Here is a 15,063-nt window from a genome sequence, read left to right as displayed (position 1 = left end):
TAAAATAATTAAAAGAAATAAATTCATTGGTGAATTAGTTGGTCAGTCAAATGTTTTAAACAGCAATGCTAGTCGGCAAATTGATCCTTAGTAAATTAAGAGTTTTCAATTTTTTATCAGTTGAAAATGGAAATGTGCAGAATTCCAGTGGCTGATTTTCAACAGAAAGTACCTGGAAAACAAGATTTTTCCTTAAAACAAATATGATGCCTTTATTTTGAATTCAGCTATCTGTTCTATTCAATATGAATATATTGCTATGTATTCAAAAAGTAGATTAGGATGGTAATTTATATACTAATTTATAACTCGATAGTGAGCTAACAAAAATCAATGGTGGTATAATCCAAAAAGCCCAAGGAAGGGGCACTTAGAACCATAGAAAATATGTAATTTACTACAAAACAGAAGAATATTGGACAGAAGTAGTTATATATGTGTGTCAATTTTTTTCCCTCTTTCTTATTCCTGTTTATAAAATACCCTACAATGTGGTATCATTCTGTCTGTGATTTTGAGGGACATATTGTTGTAATGAATGCCATGAAATGAATGCAGTAGACTGTTATGTGTAATCAAAAGTGAAAGAGGTGACTTTCGGCTGAATTATTCAGGGAAGACTAGGTGTAATTGGTAGCTTTTGGGCTGGAAGTTAGAGCTCAGGTAGTGTTTTGGCACATGGAAATCACATAAATGATCTGAGAGTGTAGAAATATAAGGGGAGGACAAAGAATTCCCAAATCTACATTATTATATAATAAATGTATCCATATACAAGTAGAACTAGTCTCTTTTCCTCCTTTACTTCAAGTATCTGAGTTAATAAGTGGGGACACAATACAATATTTTTCTGAAGAAGCCTACTTTATATCTGTGAATGCACCAATTTTGTAGCTGAGTAAAGCATCCTGTATGGGAAATGCTTCTGTGTAACTGCTGCACAACACAAAGGGCTTTATAGTTGCAATTTTCCTGTAAAATGTTGGATGAGGAAATTCGTCATATCCACAAATCTCACTGAATTTTGTTAAATAAGCTTTAGTTAGTAATACTTTGTGGCAATGTTTATGAACACTTTAAAATTCAATGGTATAATTACATATGTTGCTCTGTGATTGTCTAGGAAACAAATGGTACAAGGCCAAAACAGTTTTTGTGATAAATGCTTCTCAAATGGCCAGGCTGTTCAGAAAAACTCACACATATTTTCCCTTAAGAATATAATAAAAATTAGCAGAAATATGGAAAATTCTAAGTACTGATATATGGTAAGTTTACTTACAATACTAAAAGCTCATACATGTAATTTATGAATAGTATTCAAAAGAATTATTCTAAGCTATTTAGAAAAAACATTTGTAAAACTTTCAGATATTGACAATAATACATGTAGACCATATAAATATGTATAAATTTTACTGCAAAAAAATGTATGAAAAAAGAATAAGAGGTAAGTAAGAAAAAAATGCCCAATAAACAATAAATATGTCAGTTTGGAAGGTGTTCCTATGTTAATCCACACGCATATTTTAAAAAAATAGTATAGCACTTCTAATTAACATTCAAGACAGCAGAGTAATTTTCCCTGTTCTTTCCTCAAACACTGGTAAATAAGTGTAAAAGGATTTTTTTTTTCAGGTGAAATCTCACAGGGAGCAAGAAAAAGGGAAAAAATATGACAGAAATCCAATTTTCAAAGCTGAAAGGCAGAAGGATGTATGCTAACTGCAATTAACAAACGCAAAATACGAAAACAAAACTGTTTTCAGAAGAACTGGAAATATGCAAGGCTAAAGAATGGACAATATCAGACATTTAAAAAAGTGATGTCAGTGTGGATCTAAAACAGAAGTAGCTAAAAGTCTTTTGAAAAAATATTTAGATCTAAAGGCTTTGTAGGCCCTCCTTCACCATGACAGAAACGTGGTATACTTTCTTTAAAAAGAAAAAAAAAGCAAAAAAAAAAGCAATTCTAAGTCTATCTATATAAGACTGTGAGGTACATGGCCCTTCCCCTCACTGGATGCCATGACAGTGAGAGCCAGTGTTATTCTAGACACAGGAAAATGAAATGTTTTTCTCTGGTTATTCTGAGCAGCCTGAGCACAAAGACAAGAACACTTAAAAGTTCAGAGTCAACCAAATAAATATTTCATTCAGTTGTCCTGTGGTAAAGAGGTAAAGCCTGTTAGCCACCAAGCCAAATCAACAGACACAAAGAAATCCTGAATCATTTTGTGGATACCATGATCAATGGATCACCAAGCATTTGAGGAACATCCGTAAGAGGGAAGACTGAGACTAGCAAACAGAACCTGGAGGAAACTTAGGCAATATCCTTAGGAGAAGAAGGACAATTATCCTTAGAGAGAAAATGTATTACACCCGTGAAAGAAGAAATGAATGGCACACAAAATGAAACAAATTCAAAATATGAAGATCAGAAATTAAAACATACACACACACACACACACACATACACATATGAGATAGGAAGAATAAGATTTTTAATCAGTTCATGAAATCCATCATAAACCATAGTTTTAGAAAGGAAGAAGAGTAAAAGTAGAAAGAAAAGTTTACAGTAAATATTTATTAGAAACAAAGGATAAGTGTTTCCAGATGAAAAAGACTTTCTATTTCAAATATTTCATTTAAAAAATATGCACACAAAGGCAAGCCATTGTGAAATTAAAGAATAAAAGGGGCAAAGAAAAGATACTAAAAGCCTTCAGAAAGGAGGAAAAAAGTCCACATGAAAAGAACAGAGGGCTTCCCTGGTGGCGCAGCGGTTGAGAGTCCACCTGCCGATGCAGGGGACACAAGTTTGTGCCCCGGTCCGGGAAGATCCCACATGCCGCGGAGCGGCTGGGCCCATGAGCCATGGCCGCTGAGCCTGCGCGTCCGGAGCCTGTGCTCCGCAACGGGAGAGGCCACAACAGTGAGAGGCCCGCGTACCGCCAAAAAAAAAAAAAGAACAGAAATTAGAACAACATCCAACTTCTTGTGAACCCAGGAGTCTGAACAAATGTTTTCAAAATTTTTAGTGGCAAATAGTTTTCCTCCTAAATTTGACGTGCAAAAATATCACCTATGAACTATAAATTTAGATAATCAACATAGTCCAGAACAATATGCCTGTGTGGGGGAAGCCACTGAAGAAAGCATTTCACTAAAATGTGGAACCAAATAAAAAAGGAAAATGTAAATTCCATATAAGGAATTTACAGAGGATGAATTCCAAGGGTAATAATGAAAGAGAGGTGTGCAACAGGCCTAGAGCACGTCCCATCCAGCCCCAGCAATGCAAAGGGATCCAGGACATTTATATTTTCACAAATTGGGAGCATGTATCCTGCTGGTGGTAGTTTAGGATTCAGTTAGCAAGAAACACAAAGAGAACAAAACAACAAAAATGAAGCAATTTTCAATAACTACTGTAAAAACAAAAAATACAATCAGGTATACTACAGGCTCAGTTGTAAGTAAAATATCATATAGCCATAATAATGTAAACACTAATACACAATCTAATGAAAATAATGCTATAAATTTATTGGTGGATATATTGTGTGTGTATTTACATATAAGGAAGTGTGAATTGGATGTTTCTCCTCTGTAATAGAGAATATTCAATAATACATTAAAATTAACAAATATGATAGGTATGATATGTTTATTATTCTATAATTTACAAGTGACTGTCATTTTTCAATATTCAATAAATTGTTGTTTAGTATTTTTTTTAAATCCTCAGTCATTTTAATAGATTCTTCATTACTCAAAATTATTAAAGATCCATAATGATATTACTATGATGATGAAAATGTTGGTGATAGTGCTGCTATATTTAAAATGGATAACCAACAAGGACCTACTCTACAGCACTGGGAACTCGGCTCAATACTATGTAACAACCTAAATGGAAAAATGTAGAACTGAATCACTTTGCCATACACCTGAACCTATCACAACATTGTTAATCAGTTATACTCCAATATAAAATAAAAAGTTTTAAAAAAAAGAAAATTTGGTGATAGTTTCTAAGATTTCTTGACCACCCCTTAGTAAATTACTTGAAAACTGTGACATAATGAAACATTGTAGTTTTCTTTGCTTGGTTCAAAAACAAGAGAAAGATCTGGTTGTTATAAAGAATAATGATGTTTGTAAGAGATTCTTAAACAAGAGCAAAAAGAGAGAAGGTGAAGAAAGTAGAAATAATAAGGCCTTGATATCAATGATGCATTAGTGAGTGAGATAACATATTTTAATTTCTTTCCATGGTAGAGTATAGGAAACTTATTCTAGTCTGTACATCATTTGAATTCAGGAAATATTATATATTATTTAGGATGTCTGCTTGGGTTTCAACTTATTACTCTTAAACTTATCCCCATTCTCAGAGTTAGGGTTCATGCCTTTACTATAGTCCATGACTTTCCCCCCGTCTACAAATTATTCTCCTGTGTCTAGAATAAGATGGGCTGTCACTGCCAAGGCATCTGGTGAGCAGAAGGGCCATGTGCCTCAGACGTCTATACGTAGACTTAGTTGCTTTTTTTATTCCAAAAAGATAGAAAAGGGACACTTGAACCATTTTAGCCTCCCATCACAACAGGGTTTTACTCTTTTCTAGTACTAATTTTAACTTCCCTAGTTTACCTAGTTAGGATTTCCTGAAATTCATAGCACAGTAGAAAATTCCATTTAAATAATTAAGTAATTCTGGTTCCTTAAGGAGGCATCCATTTTGAACATTACATTTAGAATTTTTAAACTAGGCACAGGATTTATTGTTTAGATAAAATATAGCATTTAGGAAACGTTTTCTGCTAAATTTGGTCTATTCTAGACAACGCATTAATCAAAATAATAACGTATTGATAACAATACATTGTTATATGTCACCTGTGCTTGAGTAAAGGTGAGAATTTTGTGGTGATAATCAGGAAGTAGTGCATGACTTATCCACAAGTCCAATTTAAAGTTAGAAAAAAATACCAAAATTGTTCAAATTACCAGCTGCCTATAAAGGAAAAAAAAAAAGGGGTAAATAAGGTAAATTAATACATAAAAAACAAATCAGAGGAGCAAGACATCTCAGTAGGGAATGCTAGTAGAGCTTGGTTCTGTGGAGAGAAGTTAGCTGGCAGTTATGATAGTGAAAAAATACCATAGCCAATTTAATCAACTTTAATAAGCTGTGGTTAATAGGCAAATATGGATTTGGGATAGAATTGTGTTGCATAACGGGGAAAAATAAGCCCAGTTATATATATACTATAATGCTACAATATTGGCATTAGTCATGCATAATGTTAAAACAATAATAGTGATAAAATACATAAAACTACTGAACTCAGCTGGCAATACAGATACTAGACTGGCATAATTTAATTGAATTAACAATAGTTATCAGGATAAAACCACTAGATTTTTGTGTTGAGCAACTGATTTAAATCTAAGGGAAGTGAACAGTGAAGCTGAGGCCTGGAGTGTCTCAGTTGGTACAAGGTTCAAACTTCCCGAATAAGAACAAATTGTTAGTAGGTTCTGGTACAAAATCTAAGGAAGGCAGAAGCAGGGGAAATGCAAGTAGAAATGATATATAACTTTTCCTCATTTTTCCTTTTGAATCTTTCTCTTTGTTCCTAATTGCCATATATTCTAAAATACTCCCCAATTAAAATTTCTCCAATATTTTACACTCTTCCTTTTCCTAAATATTCACAGGAAAGAGCAATTCACCTTGCTCTTATGTTCTGCTTCTGCCCTATGAACAACTTTCTTTTCCAGTAAAGCTTCTACCACCATGTTTTTCTAAGTAGTAACTATGATACCTTCCTAATTATTTCTTGCCTTAGATCAAGTGCAACCTCTATGTCTGGGCCACCTTAGAAGAGAGTATGCAATATAGCATGGCACAACAGTGCAGTGTGATGGAAACACTGTCTCAAACCTAAAGTGAACAAAACTACTTTGCATAATGAGATTTACAACATCGTTTGGGAACGAAACTAGCATTTCTATTAAATGAGGAAGTATTTTGATAGAAATTTTTGTGTTTATTTCTTAATTTTAGCCCAGTTTTGGATTTTTGGAAAAATTAAGAATACAGTGGAAGAAGTCCTATATACCCTGAACTCAGTTTCCTCTATTATTAACATCTTACATTTACATCTTACATGGTACATTTTATATAGTTAATAAGCTAATATTGATACATTACTAATTAAAGTCTATATTTGATTCAAATTTCTTTATTTTTTTTAAGTCAATGTGATTTTTCTGTTCCAAGAACCCATCCAGGATAATATCGTTTAGTTGTCGTGTCTCCTTAGGGTCCTCTGAACTGTGACAGCTTCTCAGATTTACCTTGTCTTTGATGACCTTGACAGTATTGAGGAGTACTGGTGAGGTATTCTATAGAACGCCCCTTATTCTTCAAAATATTTTCCAATATTTTTCTCATGATTAGACTGGAGTTATGTGTTTCAAGGAGGAAGACCAGAGGTGTAAAGTGCCATTTTCATCACATCCTATCAGAGGTAAATACTATCAGCATGACTTGTTACAGGTGATGTATTGATAAGATTTAGATGGGAGTAAAACCTCTCCTGGAAACCTAGTTATTTGCCTTTCTTGGTTGACTATCAATGAAGTCGGGTAAAATTATTTTTAACCCGATAACAAGATATACTTTTGTTTCCAGAAAAACAAGAATTTTCTAAATATTCTTTGGTCCTATAAACGTTTCTACAAAAATATATATCTTTGAAATGGTCTGTTTCGAATTCTGTGATTAAGATAAGCTTGAAATAATAGTAGGAACACAAGTAGTTAGAGCCTCAGGGCTCATCTTCTGTATGAGGGTATATGCCAAGCCCTTAGAAAAACTGGACTTCCCTTTTTAAACCCCTTTGCCTCTCCTGGCGTTGAGGAAAGGAAAAAGAAAATTAGAATGTAACTAAAATGCAGTCAGTAGAATATACAAGCAGGTAAAGCTGGACTCTCAGTGAAATGTGAGCTACAAATAGACTTATTCAACCACTGAAGACAGCGAAAACATTTGCTACCCTGCCATCTGGCAGTGGCTGGAGACAAAAATTTCCTTAAAAAATTTGAAGCCACAATTTCCACTAACATGAATTTGTAACCCAAATTCATAATCACTAGGTAGTCTGTAAAATATCAAAGAAAAAAATATAGTTTAAGGTGATCCTGGAGGAAGGCTTCTGGATATTTGAAGAAAATGGTGGCTGTCTCGTCTCATTCTACCTTTTCTGTAGTTCCACCAAAACATTACAAACTATTAATAGGACAAGCACAGGTACACAAAATGATGCTTTCATTATAATCTGTAGACAATAATGTCCCAAATTCAAAATAACTCCAAGCAAACCAATGATTCCTAGGAAGTACCACCTTTGTTCCTGCCCTAATGCAGGGGTTTGTGATGAGCAAGTGTATGGAGGAAAAGGTCACGAGAAACAGAAAAGGGGGAGGTAATACATTTGATCTAAAACCACTACCAGGAAGAGTAAACCTGACCTAAGTCTGGAAGTACTAGAAGTGTATGCCACAAGTCAGGGCTAATCAACCCGAATGGATTGACACTTGGAACCAGATGACTCTTTCTTGGGGGGAAGTGGGGGCTGGCTGTGCATTGTAGAATGTTTGGCAGCATCCCTGGCCTCTACCAAGTAGAACACATTAGTAGCAAAATTCTGCCCCCTCCCCCCCTGCCCCCAGGGGTTTTTACAACCAAAAAATGTTTCTAGACCTTGTACAATGCCCCTTTTGAGACAAAACTGTCCCTCCCTTCCCAATTGAGAAACACTGATATAAATGGAATGAAATTATAATCTATTAATTTGAAGTGTCAATCTTTAAAAAGCATAGTTTCTGTGACAGAATAAAGAAGAAAATAGATGAAGTGGTACTTTTTGACATTTGGTTGGTTGAGAAGGAAATAATTAAAAGGGGTAAACATAAGGTCTCTCATGACAATAAAGAGCCATAATTCAGAGAACACAGTCTCTTTTATTATCTTTAAAGAAAATCATATTCACTAAAAAATCTGGATTTTTCTACCCTGTGAGAAGTAAATTTCATTAAACTGGGTATCCTGTATACCACCCAAAATTGACCAAAATGAAATAAATCCATGAACAATCTTTTTAAATGCAACATAATATACCTGAAGGAATGAAACTTTCTCCCTGAATAAAATCACCATAAAACAAAAGACTGCACTCAAATTGAATAATCTTATTCAGTTCCTTTAGATACAATACTATATAATTATATATAAATATATACTCAGGATAGGGAAAATCACCTTGAGTCAGAAAAAAAAGGGAACAAAATCAAATAAGGAAGAAATGAAAAAAAAGTTGATTAAACTCAAGAAAGAAGTGAAAGGAAAAGAGACTGTGATCTTCCTTTTTCAGACTCTGTATTACCTCTCAAGGCACTCAGGAAAAAAAATACGAAACTCTCACTAATAAAGACTAAATTAAATTGCAAGACAGAATAGACTAATGGAAATTTAATAAAGGGCATTGAAGAAAAGCAAGAAGACAACTAAGAGAATAAAATGAGATAAAGAAGGAAGTAAACATTTCTGTATTGAATCCTACTGCACACATGGACCATACAATTCCCTTTTCAGAAAGACATCCCAATGCGTCATCCATTTAGTTCAGGGTTTTACAACCTTGGCCATACTAACATTTTGGACCAGACAATTCTTTGCTGGGGGAAGTGTGGTAACCCTGTGCAGTGCAGGGTGTTTAGCAACACTCCTGGCCTCTAACCATTAGATGCCAGTAGCACACCCTCCCCAGGTGACAACCAAAATATCTCCAGATGTTGGAAAACGTCCTGAGATTGGGGGGAGGGGTAATCATTCTTAGCTGATAACTATGGATTTAGCACATGCAGGATGAAATAACTTGCCTTACTAGATGTCAAAGATTAGAAAATTAAACAATGCTGTATAGTCAACAGAACTATGAATGATATTAGAAGAACAGAAACAGAACTAAACATATGGAACATTGTTTTATGACAAATTGGCATTGCAGAATGGGGGGAAATGTTTCTTAACGAATGGATTAATGTCAACTGCTTATACCTATTTGATAAAACAGGGAATTGTATGCCATCCTTTTCCCTATCCATAAAATTTTAATCCCAAATAACTAAATCATTAATATGAAAGAATAAATTACAATAAAATTGTAAAAGGCAAAATAGAATAATATCATGAATCAAGATAGGGAAATACTTCTAAGATATAAAATATCGACTACAAATGGTAAGATTGACAACATTTGATCACAGCTAAATAACTAACCCTTGTTCATATAAAGATACAATAATGGAAATTAAGGATCAGGCCACTAAAATGTGAGATAACATTATATAGATAGATTAGACAGGTTAGATAAATGGATGATAGATTGATTGATAGACAATAGATAAAGACATAGATATCCTGACAGATAATAAAAAACAACAAATCAGAACATAGAAAGTCCTTCTTTGGAGCAATAAGAAATACTGACTATGCAAAAGCAAAACAAGAGAAACACTAAAATAGCTAAAAAGAACAAAAGAATGGCTGATAAATATTTGAGGAGATAAAAAACCTAATCAATAGTCTGGGAAATGCAAACAAAACCAGAAAATATCAAGTATTGGTAGGGTGTGGAAATAGGATCACATATATTTTTATTGGAATTTAATTGGAATAATCACTTCTGGAAATAATTTGAGATTTTTCAGAAACATTGAGGTAAAGCTCTACCTGAAACCTAAAATGTTTAGCTGAAACCTAAAGTGTTTCAGCTAAACACTGAGGAATGCTGAAGGACCGATTTTTTTTTTTTGACCAATCTCAGTTAAACATTGTTCCACACTGTTGTTCCTAACCCCTCTTGCTAATCCTAGAAACTAATACCTGATAAAACCTTAATTCCTGCCTTGAAAGCCCATCATCCTATCACATGACAAATACAACCTGAATTACCCATAATTCCCGAGATTTTGAAGAGTGAGCAAGCCATAAAATCAACCTGATTATGACCTTAGCTTGTCTAACCTACAAATTCTTCAGAACACATGCTGTCTGACACAGCAGTATTCTAAAGCTGTTTTTACCTTGCAGTGTTCTTAATAAAGGGGTGAGCTAACCACTTTGGCTTGGGTTTTCTTCTTCAATATTTATGATCCAGAAATATTACTTTTTATGCACTCAAAAAACGCTCTTATGTTCAAAAGAAAAAAAAAATCATTGTAAAATAATATTTATTATGGTTTTGTTTCTCATGGCCCAACTGAAGGAAATATGTGTTATTCAAGAGTAAAATAGATAAATTGTGTTATGTTCATAAAATGGAATACTACCCAGAAGTTAAAAAAAAAAAAAAAGGCAAACATGAATAGTTCTTTTTAGGTATGCTAAATTGGGATAAAACACTGAGTGAAAAATCAATCACAGAAAAATACCTATGCTATATATAGTTAAAAAAAATACCAAACTAAACAATATATGACCACGGAAACCAGCATACATGGGGAAAAATAAAGAAAAGCAATGAGATTATAAACATAAAATTTGAATAATGTTTTCTACTGTGGGGCTGGGAAAGGGATGGGATCAGGAAGGGAGATGTAAGTGATATTTCAAAGATAACAATTACATTCTATTTCTTAAGATAGCGCCTTTGCATTTTGTTCTCTACATCCCATATCATTCATAAATATTTGTAAATCTACTCTATATTTAAGAAACATTTGCAACCAAACTAACAAATTAAGAAGAAGAAAGTTATGTAAAGAGAGTTTAAAAAGAAGGAAAAAAAGAGAGGAAGAAGAACAGTACTTCAAATAATTTTGTGGATTTAAAAAAAAAAAAGTGATAACCTCTGGGAAAATCTTTTAAAGCACAGTCATCACTTTATGTCTTTTTGCAACATCAGCATTTGCTTCCTAAGCTTCATCTTATTCTTCAAAGGGCAATTCATGGTCAAGACCTATTAAAAGTGTCCATGAAACTCTATGTCCTAGAACTCCCTTACTGTTAAAAAAAAAAAAAAAAGTCTTACAAAGCTGTCATATTTGATGCCTTTTTCATGTTTTCTAATATATGATGGACTTCATGTTTAACTAGTTTCCAGACTCAGGAGTGTTAAAGAGATTCCATTATATAAAGAATTCTGTTTATATGCAATACTGATTAGAGATAATTCAACTGACAGAGATTTATTTATAACAATTTAAAATGAAAAATAATTTTGTCTTTAGACATTTAAGGCTTTTCAGTTTTAATACGACCTACAGTAATCCAGTTGGATAGCTTCTCACTCAGAATGGAGTAAAATCTCCTGAGTAAATGTATTATCCTAAGGCAGTACCACTACTATTAAATGCTGCATTTTGCCATTACCAAAATGGATTAGAAGCATGAAATCTTTCTTTATTATAAGCAATAAAAGCAATTTGCCTGAACCTATTACAATATGTCTAATTTATTAACCATACCTTGAAGTACAATATGCTTAATAATTTACACTTTTGAACTACTTCTATATGTCTTTTACTTTTTAAAGAGAAACATAACTGCGAGCATATGGACAAGTCATTATTCTAATTAGAAAAATACTGAAGGCTTAGAGTTCATTCAACAAATCAATATTTAATTAGCAATGTGCCAAACTGCAGATACCAGTTACTATAGTATATGTTACTAAAATGAGATGTTCGTTTATCATTGATGTAGCCGTGAAGACTAGGTCACAGAGATCCAAATAAAAATGGGATTAAGTACCCACATGGCACTGGCAGACAGCCAAAACACCTCTTCTATGTGACCTCAATAATGGAAACACGTCATCAGATTTGTAAACAAAGCATTTCATCTTTTGTCATTTTTATAGTTGGCTTGTATATGTGACTGAAAGGAGCTTAACAGTGGTAAAATCACAGAGCAGAGTTTCACTGACTTCTATTAATTCAGATATTTATTTTTTTAATAGTCTAAGCTTTTAATAAAAAAAAGGCATTCATAAGAAATTTTAGTTTTTGTGTTCTTTATGTGCTTTAATGCATTTACATGATTACTACAGATAACGAAAGCTATTACTTCTCTTAACCTTGAAAAATGAATTAACATTAATATCAGGTGAATTTCCCAGCATGGTGCAAGTCAGATATAAAAAGTAAACAATAAAAAGAAAAGAAAAATAAAGAAATGCTCATAATTTGTGAAGTACATAGAAGGAATACTGATTACATCAATATTCTGGTAGTCTCATTTTATATTAAACATACTTCTTTAGAAATAGTGTAAGCTAATATGTGCATCCAAAATGTATATATATTTATTGTAGTTAAATATAACAATTAATAATCAATGAATACATTTACTGAATACTAGTACTGTGCTGATTTATATATGAGGTACTGAATTTACATATAAACTATTCTCTAACTTCTGATATAAACTATTCTCTAACTTCTGATATGTTAATATGATAGAATGCTATACAGAAGTTTGTTTTTAAAAAAGTAAAAGTTAATGTACTAAATAGGAATAAAATGTTGAGATATGTAATTGAAATACAGAAATCAGAGTTTGAGCTAAGTATTTTTTTATTTGAAATATAAAAGTATCCAAGTAACTGATAATACAAATATTAATCTGAATGAGGTGACTTAAAGTGCCTTAATGTTTGAGAGACAAGATACAAATAAGATGAACACATGCATAATATTTCATATAGGAGGTCATATTCAATCTAGCAGTAAAGGAAAGTTTGATTTAGATCTGCAAAGGGCATTCTGTGACATGGGAGAACACAAATTAAGATATTTAGTGTGAGAAGTGATTATGAACTTAGGGAATATTAATTGTATGATGTGCCAAAATTAAAACACAGAAAATAATTAAATAATTAAATAGAAAACTTGTGCTGTGGAAAGAGAGAATTTGATGTTGATAGAAGAGAAATCAATATTTTTATCAGAAAAGCTCAAACCAGTATGGTCTTTAAAGGTGTTGTTGAAAATTAAAAATAAGCCTTATACTAGCTATATACCAACATTCAATAAGACTGTGCTTATTGATCTCCTTTTTAAATTAATGTAGCCATGTATTCCTCAATGCACTTAAAAGTACCTTAAATGAATATTTTCATAAGCATTGTTTAGTTTAAGAAAAGAGCATCAAAGTCCACAGAGTCAATAAACAAAGACAGGAAAGCCAAAAGATAAGAAAAATCTATTTGTATAGCAGTTAAGAGTGTGATCTTTAAGGCAAGATTTGAATCTTTGTCAGCACTTCCTGGTTGTGTGACCTTGACTAACTTATCCATTATGTTTCCAAATTTATCAAATGCATGTAATAATAGCATTTATTTCAAAATGTTTTTGAATTATAGTCATTAACATACTTATGGTATCTATAACAATATCTGTTAAAGAATGAATTCTCAATAAATATTGACATATTGTTTCATGTTCTTCATTTTCACAAGGTTTGGCTAAACTAAGCCAGAAAGGTTGACATATTTCAACATTATACAGAAGGTTTTATCATAAAATAGCTGCCATTATCTTTTGCAATTACTAAGGGTTTTCAAGCAATAGGTTTTTAAGATTTTTAAATGGAAAATTGAGATGCCTATCTATCTATCTCTGTCTCTATCTCTATCTCCATATTTTATCCTAGGTAACCAGGTTAAAAATTTCAAGGGAATTGAGGAATTTGAAACAGCTACTGTGGAGAATATTGTAAAGAGCTAATTAGGGAACAACTGCAGTGTCAGAAAGCATTAAGAACCCCTTTCATGATGTACTAAGAATGTATAATGACTACAACCTGTGCTGGTGCATTACTGCATTATTTTCTTCAGCACTCATCAACGTGTGTGTGTGTGTGTGTGTGTGTGTGTGTGTGTGTGTGTATGTGTGTGTGTGTATGTGTGTCTATGTGTGTGTTTTTAAAGGTAGAAAACTGCATTGATCCAAGTTTGGGATATTACCTGCTGCTGGGCTAGAAGAAAATGTGTAAGTGCATATTGAAAGTGAATCTAGATAGGGAAGAACTGTGTAAATGGAGTCAGCAGAGAGCCATAAAGTACCTTATAGGTTAAAAAAAAAAATGTGGATTTAATTAAGTGAAGGAAAAGAAATTATCATTGCATAAAAATAAACATTTCTTATGTTAACACACTGAGATTTCCAGGTTAACATCCTATAGGAGCTACCATTACAGAAAGTAATTTGTAATGTTCCTCATTTGCATAAAATTGTATATATAGTTGTTAAACTAGAGAAACTTGATCAGCACTGAGAACAAAAAACTCAATAAATGGAACTTACTATTTTGAGTAAAATTTTTTTTTAAAAAATCTGTAAGTATCATTGTATTATAGACCACATAATGAGAAATGTGTTGAAATACAACCATACTTAAAGATACCTACTTTTGATAGCTTGTTGGCTGATTTGGAGTCACAACTCTAAATGTCCCCGGTTGGACTGTAAACCTGAATGATATCCATAACTAATTTTTAGACATAAAATTATAGGTTTACATATCACTGGAGTGGACCCATGCAATTATTAACCCAAGTAGAACGTATTATTTTATACAGACTAATGTCACAATTTCACCACTGACTTTGGAAATTTTCCATAATATTTACTTACTCTAGAAGACAAATGATCAAATTGTATATATAAGCATCTAAGTACAAAGAAAAGGGAACTTTGAAAATTTGTATAATATTGAAGAATAAAACTACAATAATTTCTGTAAAAAACATTTGATATAGAGTAAATCACTGTGAACTAGACTTTTATTTTTAACAGTATTCCATATATCTTTTATAGCGTGTCTGTAAGTTTTTAAGGGACTTAACTGTAGGGATTCCAACAGCCAATGTCTTTTGAGGACTAAGCTTATGGAATATAGTCCATTGTTCTGTGGTCCTGATAAGTCACTCAACAGTTATCTGACACAAAGATACCACATCCAAAAAACAAAAC

The sequence above is a fragment of the Delphinus delphis genome, chromosome 1, assembly GCF_949987515.2.
Source record: "Delphinus delphis chromosome 1, mDelDel1.2, whole genome shotgun sequence".
NCBI lineage: Eukaryota > Metazoa > Chordata > Mammalia > Artiodactyla > Delphinidae > Delphinus > Delphinus delphis.
This window is presented reverse-complemented; position numbering follows the sequence as displayed.